This window comes from Triturus cristatus, chromosome 4_1, assembly GCF_964204655.1.
Source record: "Triturus cristatus chromosome 4_1, aTriCri1.1, whole genome shotgun sequence".
Lineage (NCBI taxonomy): Eukaryota > Metazoa > Chordata > Amphibia > Caudata > Salamandridae > Triturus > Triturus cristatus.
The window spans coordinates 1,217,812,300-1,217,831,947 of record NC_140585.1 but is presented as its reverse complement, the minus strand read 5'-3'; positions in this window follow the sequence as shown (position 1 = coordinate 1,217,831,947).

Sequence of the window (19,648 nt, the reverse complement as noted above, 5' to 3'; positions counted from 1 at the left end):
AGCTCTGCCGAGTACATCATCGGTAGCTCAGCCGAGCACTTCATCTGCGGCGGCAGCTTCACCTGCTTCTGTTCCTCTGGATATACACCCTCTGTTTAAGAGGGTGCATATACGGTGCAATGCGTGCAATGCTCTTCTCTCTTATGGGGACACCAGCATTCCCCTAATAGAGAGCAAGATACAGCAGCACACGTGCGGCACCCTATAATTTTTGCCATTTTTTTGTTCCTCTGTCCCTCAATTAACACAACGGCTCTTTTTAGAGCCACCTAACATCTAAACACTTAAATTTGATTTTTAATTCTATTTTTTAATGATTTTTTTCCCACCGTGCGCGCACCGTGCGCGCACCCCGCAAATTTTTAAAAAGAAAAAAAATGTTTTTTTTACCCTTCATGGTCCTTCAGGGACCCCCTGACAAAAGCTAGGGGGTCAGCAACTCTGTATCCTGCCCCCTTTTCACGTTCTCCACCTTTCTTTTTCACTGTCACACACAAAATGGCGGACAACACTTCCTGATTTCGACCGATTCGAATGTTGACTGACATGTAACCACCAATCAGAATTACGCTCGCGCACGGCATCGTGCACGCACGGTGCGCGGCTATAAATATTGATGTACTTTTAACTGCAATTTTCTCAGGAACTGCTGAACAGATTGACACCATATATGCAAAAGGCACATCCCTGACCTGAGGACTACCTCTTTGCCAAATTTAAAGTAATTCTGTTCAGCCGTTCGGGCTGTACCTTCGACTAAAGGTCCTATGGGAAAATGCATGGGGAAAACGTGTTTTGGGACCCCCCTTTTTTCTCAGCCCCCGCTTGACGAATCCCCCCGAGACTTCCAGGGTAGGAGCTGAGCGGAGCGCCCCATTAGTTTTGAAATTTTCGCGAGGATCTGTCAACCGGCGCCAAAGTTATTCAAAATAGAATTTTCAGATTTCCTATGGAAACACGGTCCTAACTATAACTATATACTGGCGACCGCCAGTAGATAATATATAAATATATACATATATATTAATATTTTATAATCATATAAAAATACAAGTTTATTTTATACACTGAATACATATATTTTATATATATCAAACACACATTATTCTGATTATATTTACAAGAAATGTTATATATAAATATGAATGTTTATTTATAATATGCATATATGAAATTAAATACATGTCTATACAAAATTATTTATGTATGTTATGCTATACAATACATATATGCCACATCCATTTCTGCAAATCTTAATATAAATGAACAAATGTGTTTAGACTGTATATAATTATGTAGTATAACAGACATTACATAAACAAATTAAAATGTGTGTATATATATATATATATCTTTTATTTCCCGCCGCTACCAAGCGCGTTTCGACTGACAAGCAGTCTTGCTCACTGGTGAATAAACCTCAGAACGCGGCAATTTTTTAAAGTGCATGACGTGCAATTAATTCAAACTACAACTGTGATTTGCATGAAAACAGACTCGTAGTGTACCAGAGGAAAGTGATAAAGAGGTTGGGATTTTAAAGAGGCGATTCAGGAATAGAGGTTATCCAGCAGAATGGGTTGACACTGGTATTGAGAAAGCATCAAAGAGGAAGAGAGAAGAGATTCTGCTTGATGATAAAAAGAAACAAGCATTTACAATGCAATGGTCTCGGCAATATTATAGGTAGAGCTATTGGTATTGCTCATTATTTTTTTATCATTTTTGTATCCCTAAATAAATGGCATTGTCATTTCTATTGGTATTAGCTTTTTTTTGCATATTTGATACCTATTGCATTAGGAGAGAGAGAGTGAGGTAGTGAGATAGAGAGAGAGAGTGAGGTATTGGAATAGAGATTGAGGTAGTGAGAGAGAGTGAGGTAGATAGAGAGTGAGGTAGTGAGAGAGAGTGAGGTAGATAGAGAGTGAGGTAGTGCGAGAGTGAGGTAGTGAAAGAGTGAGGTAGTGAGGGAGAGGGATGTTATGAGGTAGTGATATATAAGCATAGAGTGATGTTGTGATGTAGTGAGATAGAGAGAGAGGTAGTGAAAGAGAGAGTGAAAGTGAGTTAGTGAGATAGAAAGAGTGAGGTAGTGAGATAGAGAGTGATTGAGGTAGTGAGTGAGAGAGTGTGAGGTTGTGAGCTAGAGAGTGAGGTAGTGATGTTTTGAGAGAGAGAAGTTGTGAGGTAGTGAGATAGAGTGGAGTAGTGAGGTAGAGAGAGTTATGTAGTGAGAAAGAGTGAGGTAGTGAAACAGTGATGTAGTGAGGGAGAGGGATGTTGTGAGGTAGTGAGATGTAAGCAGAGTGGTGTTGTGATGTAGTGAGATAGAGAGAGTTAGTGAAAGAGACAGTGAAAGTGAGTTAGTGAGATAGAAAGAGTGAGGTAGAGAGATAGAGAGTGAGTGATGTAATGAGTTAGAGAGAGAGTGAAGTTGTGATATAGAGAGTGAGGTAGTGAGAGAGTGAGGTAATGATCTTTTTAGAGAGAGAAGTAGTGAGATAGTAAGGTAGTGATATAGATAGAGGGGAGTAGTGATGTATAGAGAGTTATGTAGTGAGAGAGAGTGAGGTAGATAGAGTGTGAGGTAGTGAAAGAGTGAGTTAGTGAGTGAGAGGTATTTTCTGACGTAGTGAGATAGAAACAGTGAGTGATGTTGTGAGGTAGTGAGAGAGAAAGATTGAGGTAGTGAAAGAGAGAGTGAGGTAGTGAGGGATGTTGTGAGGTATTAAGATAGAAACAGAGAGTGATGTAGTGAAGTAGTGAGATAGAGTGAGGTAGTGAAAGAGTGAGTGTAAGTGACTTAGTGTATTTGAGAGAGAGAGTGAGGTAGTGAGATAGAGAGAGTGAATTAGTGATTTAGAAAGGCAGGCATTTTTAAGTTCAGCTCTTTCCTGATAGGAGAATAACATCTCCTTGTGATGGCATTGATCGGTTTAAAGTTCTCGCTCAAACTTTCAAGGTGCCTTAAAGGGTAACCTTTTGAAAGGGTATGGGTTTATGCGTTTTTGGTCAAAAATGAATCCTGGTTAGAAGCACCCACGTTTCTTCTTCTGAGCAGTATCGGGCATTGGAGAGCAGCGTCCTGTCTCCTCTGAAGAGCACAGCTTTCTGGCCCAGTCCCTAAAATTCTGTCATCCAAAGTACTGCCAAAGAGCAACCCTCAGAATTGAACAAATGTTTTTCAAGGAAGGCTCAGAATATTCCTGGTGGGGGGGGGGGGGGGATGTCCTCGCGCTACAGACGTCATGTTTTCTACTCTTTTATGGCACATCTGTCACCACACTGCAAGGTAAGAGGGTATATCTATAGACCTTGCTCCTTTTGAAACCAGCTTTCCAAAACGTTTCATTTTTTTTCACCAAAATGGTGGGACAACAATACTAAAAAGATCGACGACTACATCTCTGACCCCAGCAAGAAATGCAGAGACGTCAGAACCTAATTCTAGGGGCCCGTTTGAAAGAAATACTGCAAACTCCAATACTTTAGACAATTTGCACTGCCTCTCCCCAGCTTCAGATCCTGCCCTCGCAGAAGTATAGCGCTTGCCTTCCTTTCTGCCGCAATACACGCCTAACTAACCATCTGGCGCGGACGCTATAAATACAAACTTCTTTTGGGCCCAGCTCTGCTTGACTCTAGGTTTTAACTTTTCGAAATCCTCCCGTTAAGTCTCATTACAAGGTTTGTTCAATTGTATTTGCGAGTGAAGGGCTGGGGCCTGAGACGCAACGCGCAGGGTGTGTACTTCAGAATCTGCCGCGCCCCGGGCCTGTGGGCGAGCGGGCAAAGTCTACCCACCTCCAGCCACCGAGAACCCGGTGAAATCTTATCACCTCTCCACGGAGAGGATTACTGCACTCCCATGGAAACCAGGCGAAGAATTCCGCTGGTTTCGACATCAGAGTAAAACAAGAAGATCCTCACGGCCAGACGATAGCTACAAAATGGCAGATGGAAGCTTCAAAACTTTTTCGGCTTCGGGGGCGTGTTCCTGCTGTTCTAAAAAGGGCGTGGCTAAAAAGTGGAAAGAACAGCACGGAACACGCCCCCGAATCTGAAAAAGACGGAGCCTATTTGGAGGGACGGCTCTCTCCTCCAATGGCTGGCCTCCGTTTAGGAAGCCAGCCAATGGAGGAGAGGCAAAAAGAGAGGTGGGCTAAAGAGCCACTCTCAGAAACATTAAGTCTCCGACTTCCGGTTCTGCCTTCGGCAGACCGGACGGTCCTCGACCTAAAAAGACAAAGGAAGTGAGAATCAATGCAGGTTCAACACTACATTCAGCAGACAACATGATGAGGAGAGAAGAATACTCAATAAACATTGGCACATTATTAAGAACGATCCTGTGCTAGGAAAACAGGTTACTAAAAGACCACAAATTACTTTTCGCAGAGCTTGGTCCTTCAAACAAGCTCTAGTGAGCAGTGCCATAAAAAAACAACCTGCAAAAACTACGTGGTTGAGCAAGAAACAAGGATTTGTAAAATGCCCAAAATGTAAGGCGTGTACATGGAGTTAATACTGATCAATATAGATTAGGCTTAACCAATAAAATGATGAAAATCAAGGGGAGATTTACTTGTAGGACAGACTTTGCTGTCTACGTACTGCAGTGCCCGTGCGGCCTGCGATACGTGGGCAGCACTATGCTTGAAGCCCATAAGCGCATTTTACAACATTTGAGGGCGATTAAAAATGGAGATAGATCCTATCCAGTGGCCCGGCGTTTTGAAAAAATCCACAATAAAGACACGAAAGGCATGACTTACTATGTAGTTGATTCTGTGAGAGCTAATATGAGAGGAGGTAACAGGGTAAAAAAGTTGAGAAGACTAGAGTCTCGTTATATCATAGAACTCAATTCAAAGCAGCCAGGGGGCCTAAATGTGGAAGAGGACCTGCATACACACTTGTAATGTATTTGGAAGGAAATTGCTGCTTATGGAAAAGAAAAGAAATTGTAATTTTTTTTTAATTATGCACATGTATTAGAACAGACTCAATGATAATGGTAGATTTGAAGAGGTTACGCAATAAGGATATTGAACTATTAATTTTTCTAATCGCTCGGCCCACTAGGGCATTTATAAGCAAACGCCATGTTTTGTGAAACGAACTGACACTGTGTCATTATTGTGAGGAGGGTGTAAATTAAGCTCACTTGAGCATGAAAACTCCAACAGTGCTTATAAATACGAAGAGCACATTGGTGTCAATAAAGCTCATTGGAGCAAAAAATAAGACACCAGGGAAATATGATAATGTGGTGTCACATTTATAAAAATATGATTTCAAAATATGATTTTAACATAAGAATGTAATATTGTAACATGGATAGTGATTGGATGTATTAAGAATATAATTTCCAGTTGTGTGACTTTGTCGTTATGGCAAAACTACAAGTCTGTTTTCATCCAAATCACAGTTGTAGTTTGAATTAATTGCACGTCATGCACTTTAAAAAATGGCCGCATTCTGAGGTTTATTTACCAGTGAGCAAGACTGCTTGTCAGTCGAAACGCGTTTGGTAGCGGCGGAAAATAAAAGATAAAAATTGCACACGGCGTCGTCATCTTTGTGTGGAAATATTGAAAGACTCGACTCAAGGAGTCTGTCAGACGACGCAACTCTTGTTTTGGAGGGGAAGGAATGCTCGAGGAGTGCGAGAAAAATATATATATATATATATATATATATATATATATTACCTTCTGGCGGACAACAGTAGGTGTTACAGTTTGGGCCTAGTGTCCATAGAAAAAGCGTTTTTTACTTGCCTGTAATTTTGGCACCATTTGACGAATCCTTACGAAATGTTCCCAAAAAGTGTGCTCGTCATTCTAGTTGTGCATGGAATGTTTCGCGGTAATCCGTGAAGTGGGGGCCAAAAAAACGAGAGGTGTTCAAAAAATGTGCATTTCCCATGTCAATTCCAAAAGGGATTTGAGACATGGCTACAGCCCGAACCGCTGAATGAAATTACACCAAATTTGGCAGAAAGGTAGCTCTTGATCCAGAAACTGACCTTTTTGTGAATTGGTGTAAATCCGGTTAGTAGTTTCTGAGATATTAACCCCTTTGCTGCGGCGCGAATTCCGCCGCAGCGCTGGGGGGGTGAGGGGTGAGCGCGGCGCCGCCATGCTCATGACGGAACCACGCCGTCATGAGTCACGGGCGAGCTGTGCTCATGACGGCGTGGTTCCGTCACGACTCCGCCCACTGTCTATTTCGCCCGCACAGGCGGGGAATTAGTGCCGCGTGGGAGGAGCGGCCGCCAACGGCCGCAGCATGACGGAACCACGCCGTCATGAGCACACGCCACCCGTGGCTCACGACGGCGTGGTTCCGTCATGAGCGCACAAGGGGTTAAAACAACTACAAATTTGTATATATAGGGACGCGAATCCTCTGAGGATCCAACAGTCCCTGTGTTGATATCTGATTGGCTGCCAACACTTCAACCAGGAAATGTTGGCAGCCATCTTGGCCTCAGCCTCAGCCAAATCCCCCCAAAAAAGTTAGAAAAAAAAGAAAAGGGGCCAGGGTAGGAGTACTCGAACCCCCTAGCCCTGGTAAGACCCTGCCAGGGCAAAAAAGCATTTTTTTAAACACCTTTGCCACAAAATCATGACAGAGTCACGAATCCAAGGCAAAAATAAAAATACAAAAACAAGTGCAGTCTTCCGCGCTTGTTTAGAGTATACCCCCCTGGGTGGGCCGGGTCCCCCTTCAAGGCTCTTTTGAGCCCCAGGGACTCCACCTCTCCGGGGCTTACTTAATATATTGGAGGGGGCACACACCCCCCCCTCCAGGGGCTCATTTGAGCCGCAGGGACCACCACCTCCCCAGGGCTATATTATTTTTTTAATGAAGAGGGGCCGCGCGAACCCGCTCCTGGGGTTGTTTGAGGCCCCGGTGACCACCACCTCCCTGGGGCTAAATTGATCATCAGATGGGGGGCTGGGAGAAGATTGCAGAGTGCTTTTTCTTTCCATTGCTGGAAATGATGAAATCAATGGGGGAAGAACAGTCTTCTCAACATCATCTTGGTTAGCAGGTACCTTAACCTCCTGTTCAGCACTAACTTCTGGAAAATCTGTTGCTGACTGTTGATTCGGTTTGCTGCTGAGACAATTCTGTTACAGATTCACTGCTCTCCATGACTGCGGTCACTGCAGAGGTGGGAGACATGGCCTTAGGTTTTGGTGGTGGCGGTGCCATTGATGCAGGAGTGATACTCTTAGGTAGATTACATTTTCTGAAGAAAGATGAGGGTTTGATGTCAGTGGTGGCAACCTGCTTCTTCTCCTTCCAACTGGCCACTTTCTTGGCTGGAACCTCTTTATTTGGGGCCTTCTTCTTAGTACTAGCAGTTGGCACTTAGCACCAGGAGCAGAAACACTTAACAGATGAGGACTCAGTTGTCACTGTCAGCTAAATCCTTTGCAGACTTCTCACTGTATCAGTACTGTGTGATGTCTTATGCACCTGCTAACAAATTAACAAGAAAAGGTAAGTAAAATGTGAGAAATACAAATCTAGCCTATGTAATACAAGTGAAGTCAACATCATCATCTTCATCTCAAATGGTTAACATTAATGTACCCATTCATAAACTATATTTCATGAATATATCTCTTTACATCGCGGATTTTACTCCGCAATGCAAACACAACGTGGTCGTTACAACGACCACGTTGTCACAACGCACTACCTTTACAACGCAATTCTTTACAACGACTTGCGCTAGATGGCTCTCTGGATTTAGGAATAATATGATTTACTATTCCGACTCCAGTGTGTGCAACACTAGGGAAAGTGTTGGAATAGTAATTCCTTATCCTAGAGCGCCATCTAGTGCAAGTCGTTGTAACGACTTGAGTTGTAAAGGCATTGCGTTGTGACAACGCGGTTGTTGTAACAACCGCGTTGTGTTTGCATCGCGGAGTAAAATCCGCAATGTAAATGTTGTTTCCAATATTTCATAGGACAGCATAACACAGAAGAGGGTAATTTGTGTCCCTCCAGAGCTATTGGACCCCTATATAAGTAAAAACGAAAAACGCATTACATTACTTGCCTGCCTCCCTCTATGGGAGGCAGGCAAAAATTGAAAAAAAATACATTAAATAATTCACATGTGCCCCACCTGAGCCCATGGGGACTCAAAGGGAGGCAGGCAAAAATACAAATAAATATATTAAATAATTGCTGGTGTCTAACTAGGAACCTTGGGAGTTTTATGAAAGGCGGGGGAGGGGGGGGCAAGCAAAAACAGAAGAAATACATTATATAATTGCTTGTGTTCTTTCTATCAGTGTTCCAAGAAAATAATTTTTAAACGTGGCACAAAGGGATTGAAGCACACACTAGCTGCACAAAATGGTGGAAAGTAGCTCATCTGCCACAGGGTTGCTGAAGAAGGGGGCTTGGAAAACAAAGACTAAAGGGCCACCAGACACACACACACTAACCGGCTCCACAAAAAATGGTGGTCACCGCCTGTCCAGCAAAGAAGGAGGCATAGAGAACAAGGACAATTTAACCACACTCACGCATACCCACAAACACACACACACCCTCACAATCTCACTCTCTGGCTCCACAAAATGACCACTACCACATGGCCAGCAGAGAAGAGGAAGGCAGAACAAAGAACAGATGGCAGCCTATGGCAAACATACACACTGGCTACACACAAAGCTTGACTGCATGGCTAGCAAAGAAGGAGGACGGTAGAACAAAGAAGACAGTTGCTCTGTCCTGCGTGGAGCACCTTTCCACCGATCAGAAAAAAACATGTTGTAGCATTGCAGGGAAAGTATTGGAAAGATATTATTTATCCAATGTGTTTGGGTCCCCTCATGGAACTGTTTTTTACCCACCAACATTAAATTAGCAATGCCAGAAACGACAATTAACTTAAGTTTAAAAATTCCCCAGGCACAATATCAACCATGCCATACATACAACAACCCACAAAAAATTGGTGGGCAAGAAGAAGGTAGCTGCCAACAAAGGGAGATGCTTGGCTACATAGGCCTGGGCTCCAGGAGACACCCTAGCCACCAACAGGCACACGAAGACACAAAATAGCATACATTTTGCATTTAATCCAAGGCCATACACCACAAACCCCCTACAGTTGTTTAAAAACACAGAGCACAGCAGCAGTGAGAATGTACAAATTACATCAAAAATACACCCAAGGCCTAGTGCAGGGCAGACTAGACCCCAAAGAGTAAAACAGTAAACAAATCAGTACAAAATTCATGAAACCCTCACTAGAAAATAGAGAAAAGGTATTTTTAGCCCTATCACCATAATAATGTGCAAACCTTTCTCCTTAAATAAAAAGTTAATCTGACATGCCCCCCCCCCCCCCCCACCAATACAGTCCAAACTTCAGGCCACCCACCAACAAAGACACAAAATAAAAAAATATATTGATGCACGCCCTCCCTCAAATAGAATTTGTTTTTCAAAGTGCTGCATCGAACTCACTTGATTTCCCCCCAAAATAGGTAAAATTCTAATGGTGTGCATGCAGCATAAATTACAGACAGAGAGAGAGAGTGATGCTTTCCCACCAAAATCAAAATCTGAGGTGAGCAAGGACTGGACATAGAGGATGAAGGAGACCCTTTAGTGTACTTGCTCCTTTCACAGCACAGCTCTGTCTGGTAGCTGCCGCCGTCCCCGCTGCTGCTACTACTGACTCAGAGGTCAGGAGTTCGAGGCCCTCCTCCACCCGCAGGCTCCTGCCTGTGCCTCATCCCTTGTGGTCCAGTGATAGAGCATCACTGCTCCGCTGCTTGACTGCCCTTCTGTCTCTCTCTCTCTGCTCGTTCTGTCTCTCTTTGTGCTCTTCTGCTTCTTTTCTCTCTCCTTTACTTGACTGCCTTTGCCCTTTTGGGCTTTGCTTTTCTGCCCTTTTTTCACTTTCCTTTCATTTGTTTCCCTGCATGTTTTTTTTTTTACTTTTTCCCCCCCTGCTTTTGTCACCACTGTGATCTCCTGTGGTCCCTCCCCTTCCAGTGTCCCTTCCTGTGTTTTCCCCTCTCCCAGCTTTCCAGCCCCACCCCCCCGCAGCACTACTTAATGGCGGGTGCACCACTGGCGTGCCGAAGGCGCACCAGAGGCAAGCCCGTCCGTACCTAGACCGCTCCAAGCCAGGGACCCTGGTTCTCAAACCATCCACCATTACTACGCCAGCACCCTCCATGCTCTCATCCCTGGACGCCACGCCGTCTGCCACCTAGCATCACAGAAGAAGACCCATGGACCCTTCACCTGCCGGAGCTGCAACCATGCCTTTACCCATGCCAGCACACCAGCTCCTCTCGTCACCCAACCGACCAACAGTGCACCTGACCGAATCAACTGCATACTCCTCAACATGCGATCTCTTCACAAACATGCCACGGAGATCTGGGATCTCCTCGACGCTACTTCTCCTGACCAGACATCGCCATCGCCATCCCTGACAGCTACAAAATCACCCGCAAAGACCACCCTGACCGCCCAGGAGGAGACATCGCCATTGCCCACAAGAATAACCTCCGACTAACCACGCACTCTAATGACCCAACGACGACCATGGAACACCTCTACTTCCAAATCCAGAACAACCTCCCTCCATGGGACCCTTATCTACAGGCCCCCGGACCCTGACCGCCCTTCACCAACGCCATCGTAGACCTCATCGCATCCTAAGCTCTTGCATCCACTGACTACATCCTACTCAGAGACCTCAACTTCCACGTAGACAACCCCAGTGACCAGACCACTGCCTCCCTACTGGAGAACCTCACCAACATTGGTTTCAAGCAGCTGGTCACTGCACCGACCCACATACACTTGACTCCATTTTCTCCGCCAGCAGGAACATCTGCTACAGCCACACTCCAAACTCTCCTGGATCAACCACTACTGCACGCATCTCGCCTTTGCAACTCCCACCGTATACACTGCTGTCATCACCCCCCTCCCCCCCCCCCCCAACCGTTGCAGCTGGGGCAAGGCCACCAAAGAACTTCTCATCGACTTCCTCAACACAACCACTCTGCCAACGCCAACTGACCCAACACCGCAGCACACAACCTCCACCGATGGATCTCTGACTGGGCCGACTTTCTGGCACCTCTCAAGAAGAGACCCGGCAAGCAACACACCAAGAAAGCCAGCTGGTTCACTCCCACCCTCCACAAGTCCAGGTGTACCTGCTGATGAGTCGAGAAGAGACAGAGGAACAACAAAAACCCCAGAAACCCACACAATCTTCAAATCCGCTGTCAACGCACACCACCTCCTCCTCAAAACCACAAAGAAAAGTCTTCCAAGACAGGATCAAAGCCAATGTACACAAAAACAAAGAACTCTTCGCCATCGTAAAGGAGTTTGCCAGGAACAACAGCCAGACCACATATGTCCCACCCTCGCAAGACCTTTGCAACAAACTCAGCACCTACTTCCACCACAAGATCAGGCAGATCTACGACAGATTCAATGCCCTAGACCCTGCCACTACACCCACCACCGCTGCATGCAACCACACCGCTCCCCAACAGACCATGCTCAGCTGTATCCCGCTAACAACAGAGGACACGCTCAAGACCATGAAGAGCCTCCACTCAGGAGACCTGACGGATCCTTGCCCGTACCACATCTTCCACAGAGCATCCGCCTCCATCGCCCCCCAGCTTTGCCGCACCATCAACTGTTCCATCGAAACCGCCACCTTCCCCGACAACTGGAAATATGCCGAGATCAACCCCTTTCTGAAGAAGATATCCTCAGACCCGACAGACCTCAAGAACTTCAGACCCATCTCCCTCCTCCCCTTCCCAGCCAGTCATCGATAAGGCCATCAACGCCCAACTCTCCGAGCTCATCACAGCAATTCACGTCCTGGACTCCTCCCAATCCAGCTTCCAAAGCAACAACTTTACTCCTCGGCAGCACCGGAGACATCCGCTCCCTCCTCGACCGAGGCAAGATCGCAGCCCTTATCCTACTGGACCTCTCGGCTGCTTTCAGCACTGTCTCCCACCACACCCTAATCACGAGATTCCACGACGCTGGCATCCGCAACAAGGCACTGGACTGGATCCACTCCTTCCTCACTGGCCAGATACAGTGAGTCAGACTTTCCCCGTTCCTCTCAGAATCTACAGAGATCAGCTGCGTAATGCCCTAGGGTTGCTCTCTGAGCCCCAACCTCTTCAACGTCTACATGGCTCCACTCACAGACATTGTCAGAAGCCAGGGACACAACATTGTCTCCTACGCCAATGACACCCAGCTGATTCTATCCCTCACCAACGAACTCACAACCGCTAGAACCAAATTCCACAGCGGAATAAATGCCGTTGCCACCTGGATGAAAGACAGCTGCCTCAAGCTCAACTTGGACAAGACCGAAGTACTCATCCTTGGTCCCACCCCTTTAGCATGGGACGTCTTCTGGTGAACAGCCGATCTGGGACCTCCTCCCACCCCGATGGACCATGCACATAACTGTGGTATCATACTGGACTCATCACTCTCAATGAACCGCCGAATCCTCTCAGTTTCCTTAGCCTGCTTCTACACACTCAGCCTGCTTTGAAAGACATTCAGATGGACCTCCACATAATCCAGAGAGACTGTCACTCTGCACTCATCACCAGCAGACTCGACTACGGCAACAAACTCAATGACGGTGTCACCCAGAAACCACTCAAGAAACTACAGAACATTCAAAACGCCACCGCCAGACTCGTCCTTAACATCCCCCGCCGCAGCAACATCACACAACACCTCCGACAACCCCACTGGCTCCCAGTCAACAAGAAAATCACCTTCAAACTCCTCACACCTGCCTACAAAGCTTTCCTCAACATAGGACCAGCATACCTGAACCACCGCCTCGCATTCCACGTAGACGGCAGACAACTCCATTCCACCCATCGTGCCCTAGCCTCTGTCCCCAGGATCCACAAGACCAGAACCGGAGGAAGTTCCTTCTCCTACCTCACCGCCAAGACCTGGAACACCCTGCCCCTCCACCTCAAGCAATCTGCATCGCTGACCTAATTCAAGAAGTACCTCAAGACCTGGCTCTTCGAATGATCCTCCACACCAAGAAGGACCAGCAGCCCCCCCCCCACCCCAGTGCCTTTTGACCCTCACAGGTGAGTAGTCGCGCTTTACAAATCCCTGATTGATTGATAAGTTATAGAGGATTTTGCTTCTATATGTACAGTAGCTTTTCAGTCTCCATTGGCACTTCCTTTCTGTTTAAAGAACAAAAGTAAAAAGTGCACCTTACACTAAATATATACCCAACAGTCCGTTCAAGTAAAATACAAATTGGAAAACGCATTGCAAATTGATTTTCCAGCCGCTCAAGTAAAAAATATGCCTGAAATGATGACCGGAGACCGCCCATGTTAAATAACTGCATTCAGAATGACTACTGAACTATCTGATCGCATTTACCAAAAGATGAACATTAACATTTGTGCTATCTTGTTGTTTCAGTGTTTCTCACAGTGCCATTATCCCCGAACAGGAGAATTGGTTACACAACGTGGCTTTGTGGTGGCAAAATCTGTAATTACCCGTCACAAGTAATTAAAATTATGCCCATGTCTAAATATCTGTCCACCAGATCTGTCTTCATGCATCTTCCTGACCAGTGTTTTCTGTTTATAGCACCAATAGTGGTTTGTTTTCTTAAAGGTACGCTTTCTTGCTTTCTCTCTTCCATTTTTTGTTCCTCATTGAGATTTAAATCTTGTGGTAATACACCTTACGTATTCCCATTCAAGACAATGCACAGTTGCCCGGTTCGAGTTCTGTCTCTGAAAACTTGATCCTAGAGGCATTGATCTCAGCCTACCTGGACAAACTGGTTCTTCATATTTGCTCATCCTTCTTACTGAAAGTGCCATCTGCTTTCACATAGAGCAGTCCATCACTCTTCTATCTGTCTTCCCTATACCTCATCTTACCGAGGACGAAAAGCAGCTACCTAGACTGGACCACAGGCTTGAAGTGTTTTACTATATCAACTGCCCACCAGAGTGGATAGTCAGTTCTTTGTGCACTTCATCAAAGCAAAGAGGGGAAAAGTGATAAAATGGGTGCTCCATTTCATGTTCATCAAGATGATCCTCGACATGCAGCTCTTACGACCATTCCCCGCAGAAGAGACATAGTCTTTCTTTGATTATATAGTGTCTCAGTTCCATTGAAAGTCAAGTCAATTCTCAAGCTTGATTATTCACCTCCTATGGGTAATGGCCTGGTAGTATCCAGTCATAGAGTATTCCTCAGATGGGATAAGCCAGAGGTAGTACCTAGTTGTGAGCCAGTGCGTCCCTGAATGGTAAATCATTTTTGCTATGGTTTTCAATCATGAACAGATGCTCAAGTGAATTGTTCTTTTTCTTTGCGTGTTCACATCAATACGTGAAGCACTTCAGCTCTTAATAATTCGCCTTCACAAATTATTAGATTAGGGTAATTCCAAACGGGTACTGATGAATGTCACTGAGCCTTTTGCGCCTTAGATGCAAGGCACATGTCGACATAACTGCATTCAACAGATGATTAGCTCTAGTGAATCCGTCCATGTTTTTTAATCTTACCATGAAAGTCATTTACTAATAAATATTTTATGATAAGCACTTCCATAGATGACTTTAATTGACCCTTCTATTCTTTAGTGCGCAATATCCCACCACTTTCCCTCAAAACACAATATGAGAATTCTCAGATGGAGGAGTTCAAGAAGTCATATTGTTTTGTTTGAACTTTGGGATAAAAGATCTCTATAAAGAGCTCCATAAGGATGCCCGCTGGGTATTGCACCCCCCACTCGACAAGGAGCAGGTCCCAGTGATGAAGCATGCCACCGTGGTTAATGAGAGACTCTGTATCCTAATTGGAGAAGCCCTGTAACTACAGGCTTTTCCTCATAATGGAGCTCAATCATTTTTGTTGACCACACATGACTGCCAAAAACGAAGAGAGCTGTATGAACATCATAATTTATTTTATTGTGTCATGAACTGAGAGGTCATATGACAGACTGACCAACCTGTCTTCCTCTTTTTATTAAGGGTGAGCGGAGTTGGTGGAGTGGCACTATGTGGAATTCCGCTCCGCTCCACCCTGTGCATGGAGCAGACCTGGAGGGTTCCTGACCCCCAGACTGCCACCTGCTTTACAGCTTACCTCAGTCTGCCATGGCTGTGATAAGCGGTGTTTCTCCAGTCCTTCCTAGGCCGTAATGAAAGTGAAACCGCTTTGCTGCAGGATCAGCGAGGACTGCGCATGCGCGCGCATTGCGAGTGGAGACACTAACCGGGTCGCCACTCTCCATGTGCACGCATGCGCAGTCCTTGCAAGTCCTGCAGCGTAGGGGATTTGCAAAGCCGAGGACGAGGAGAAAGGAGGAGGGCAGCCCGGGCACGGAGAACGCCATGCCGAGATTCAGGTAAGGAGAATGAATTTGGGATTAACTATACTATTGTCATTCAGATGGCATTTTGCAAAATGTGCTCTGTCTTGCACACTGGCTGAATTTGGAAGCAAAAAATAGAGAAAAATTCAATTGATAATAACAAATGTTGAACTATGTGGTGCTCGCACACTTTTCCAAATCAAAACTGTACTCCACTTATGTGGGTTGGCCTATCATCCATGACACAAAAGGCTCCAAAACACAAACTTTCCCTATAAAAAATGACCCTTTTTGGGCATGTGCATAGCTGTGGGGTGTTGTCCTTGAATTTTTCCACCACCAAGGAAAACCCATTAACCCAAAACATTTCAGTAAACTAGACATGCAGGAAAAGTCCAAATTGCACATTTTCCTCATATTTCTGTGAAGGAAAATTGAGGAATCTGCAGGGATCTACAACATACCTACCAATCAGAGTTCACACATTTCACCTGATATAAACAGTACCCCATTTGTGTGGCTAGGCCTAGCACCGGTGACATGATAGACCCCAAAACCAGCATGGAGAAATCATGTTTTTGACATGAGCATTGACCCATTTTGGTGATGTGGTTAGCTGCTGTACTTGGGCGTGGCTCAGCCTCCACATAGCGAAACATACAAAACCCAGACATTTCTAGAAACTGGACACCAAGAGGGAGTCAAGGGTGGTGTGTTGTGTGGACCCAACTACGTTTTATAACTTGAAATGCCCCACAAACCTTAAACTGTGTCTAAAATTGTACATTTTCCTCACATTTCTGTAAGGGAAAGGTTTGGAAATTGGGGAGATCAACAAAATTCCTACTACCCAGGGTTCCTACACTCCTCCAGATAAAAACAGCTCTGTGCATGAGTTTTTTGGGCCTACCGCCTCTGATACTATGGGCCCCAAAATCAATGTGAGGAGATCAGAATTTTGCAGTGTAAATTAGCCAATTTTAGCGATTTGGTAGCAGGATTTTGCAGTGCAAATTGGCCAATTTTAGCAATTTGGTAGCTGCAGTATTTGAGCTCTTGCTTGGCTGTCACATGGGAAAAGCTACTAAACATTTTAGAAAACTAGACTAGAGTCCAGGTTGGTGTGACATGCATGGATTCCACTAACATGTCTTACCAAGAATACCCTGCAAACCACAGAAATTCCGGAATCTATGGGGTCCACAAAATTGCTATCACCCCAAATATTCTGATACTTCACCCAATAAAATTGTATATAAATATATCACAATTCCTTGTGCAAAAGGAATTTCATCATCATAATGAGAGACCCCCAACCACTCTGGTAAGCATTACTGTTCAGGCTTACTGGGATTATGCGGCATACATGGCAAAATTATGCATCAAGGTTATCTAATTAATGTAGTACATTTCCTGACAGTATTTCTTTAATCAGTGTTAGCTAGAAATTACATTTTTGAGAACTATGGAAATTATTTTGCAAATTGTGCTGCAAACGTATTGAATACATGATTATGTTGTAAATGCTGCAGCCACAGAATCACATACATCACATGGCCCTCACCAATGTCCTTGGTTTTATCAAAATTACATTTTTGAAAAGTAAACCTAAACATTCTGATTTCAATCAGTGGCCATTGTCAGTTGCACTTTGAAGAATGCAGCCTTTTCAAGATAACTACTTCAAATTAAGCAGGCATTATAAAAAATATATTTCAATTGATATGTGTAATATATATTGCCAGCTCGTTAGCCAGGATTTCAGGGTTCTGTTGATGTGTACAGCAGAACCTCTTGATCACAATATTAGACCAAATTAGATGGTTGCTAGTTATGTATCCATTACTGTGCAGATAAAGTGGGTCAGAGTTTCCTTACTAAGAGTATATGTTTTGTTTGGCTAATAACATTGGTGCAGTTGGATGAATATTCACAAAGCGAGCCACAAAAAGGTATATTCATTTCAGCTCCTTCCTGGAAGGTTTATTGGTGATCTGTCAAGCGAGAACCAAGAAAAAGGGCAGGCTCACAGACAGGTGATTTCCCATATTAATTCCCATAGGAAAAGCTGGAAAGCAGTACAGAAAAAAAACAGATGAAATGAATCACTCCGCATTTGGTAAAAAAATTTGAACTTTACTCGGAAAGACTGCTTTTGTTAATTAGTGCAAATGTATTTAGTCATTTTTGAGGAGTTCACATTAAAGGAGGTGTTCAAGGTGATTATTAAGAGATTTATAAAGATAAAGTATGTGTATCTGGACGGTTGTTGTCTAGATATGCTCTGATTGGACACTTTAAAGGGGACTAGTCTATCCTGATTGGCTGGTCACAAACCGAACAATATCTTGTGGCAGCCATTAAAGGACTCAGGGACATGGTCCCTCCATCCTGAAAATGAGTTAAAAAAGTGGGTTAGCAGGGTGAGACTATGTGGGGGGGGGGGGGGGGGCTCAACGGGTCCTCCCTTGAGTGACTGGCCATAAAAATGGATATGTTGTGGCAGCCATTGCAGAACTCCAGGTCAGAGTCTCGACTGAAATGTGTTGTAATGAATGCAGGTTTTGTGGGTTACTGTTTAAAGTATGTTCTGTTAAGGGGTAAAAGTACCAGCTTTTGGTGATTTATCTAATAGTTGTACCTGCAATGACAGTAAAATACCAGTCATGCTGGTAAAAAAATCAGTTAGGTAGCAACCCTAAAGGCAGGAGGGAGTTAGTACGGGCAAGGACAGCCAGCTGACCATTGAGGTAAAGATGGGCATGGGCAGCAAAACAGACCACAGATGCCAGGGCACTCACATTGGAACAGAGGACAGGAGAATGGGGGCAGGGGAATCAAGCTGACAATGGAGGGGAGGCTAGGATGGGAAGGAGCTACAAGAGTGACCATGGTGATTAGGGGAGGGGACAGGACCATGCAAACAAAGAACGATGGGCCAGGAGGAGGGAGGCAGGGCAGCAACCTGAATATGGAGGCTAGGCAGTCACACTGCAGAGTGTAGGAGGGACGTAGCAGGGGCAGACACATGGAGAACAGAGGGCTGGGGAGGGGGCACCAAGCTGACCAAGGAGGGCAAGGTGGCATGGGCAGAGGCAGCCAGCTGACCACGGAGGGCAAGATAGAGGCTGCAGGGGCATGCAGACAGAAAACGGAAGGCAGCCAGGAGGGGGACAGGGCAGCAAGCCAATCTCAGAGGGCAGGCTGCTGTGGATTGGCTACCCACTAGAGATGGGCTTTGGCCAACCCCACATTGCGCATGGCTAAAGGTCCTGCAAAGCTCAGATGTAGGATGAATCTGATCAAGATGAATAAGTCATTTAATTTATCATGAGTGATGTAATATGCGAGGTCATAAGCAACACATGGCAGGGGCGCAGGTTAAAGCTAAGCCACAGACCTATGAATTGCAAATTTCACCACTTTTTTTGTATAAAACGTCACTTTAGCCTTCATTTTTTTTCGTGAGGAGATAAATATATATGTATATTACCTACTGGTGGTCGCCAGCAGATTGTTATAGTTAGGACCTAGTTTCCATAGGAAAAGTGCTTTATGATTTACCTATACCTTTGGTGCCATTTGATTAAACTTTTCAAACTTTTCAAGAAAAAGTGCGCTGCTGATGCTAATTGTGTATGAAAAGTTTCAGGTTGATCCATCGAGCGAGGGCCAAGAAAAAGGCAGGGTAAAAAAAAGCGTGTTTTTCCCATGTTAAATCCCTTATAGAGATTTTTGACTGCAGCCCGAACTGCTGGACGGAATTACACCAGATTTGGCAGAAAGGTAGCTCTTGGTCTAAAAAGCACCCTTTTTAGGTCTAGCCTAGCGAATGCAGCGCATGCGCTGCTTCGCCTTGGCGAGACTATTGTTGTCGGTTTGGTGCGCGAAGGGAGACAAGCCATGTGCGCGCACGGACAGGCGATGTGCACGCGCATGGTGTCTCCTCTCTGCCTCACACTCTCCCATCGCGTGCTTGATTTAGCTCTGAGTTTTACTGCGTGCTGCAACTATACAAGGCAGACACGCACTGGTTTCAGGCAGCAGCATGCTAGGCTTTAAGTCTCACTTTCACAGCATGAACCTAAATTCCGACTGCTGTAAATTGAAATACCAGGACTGTCTGAAAATCCTACCATAAACCAAAGGAAATGATGGACGGAGTGTTGAACATTGCAAGCACTC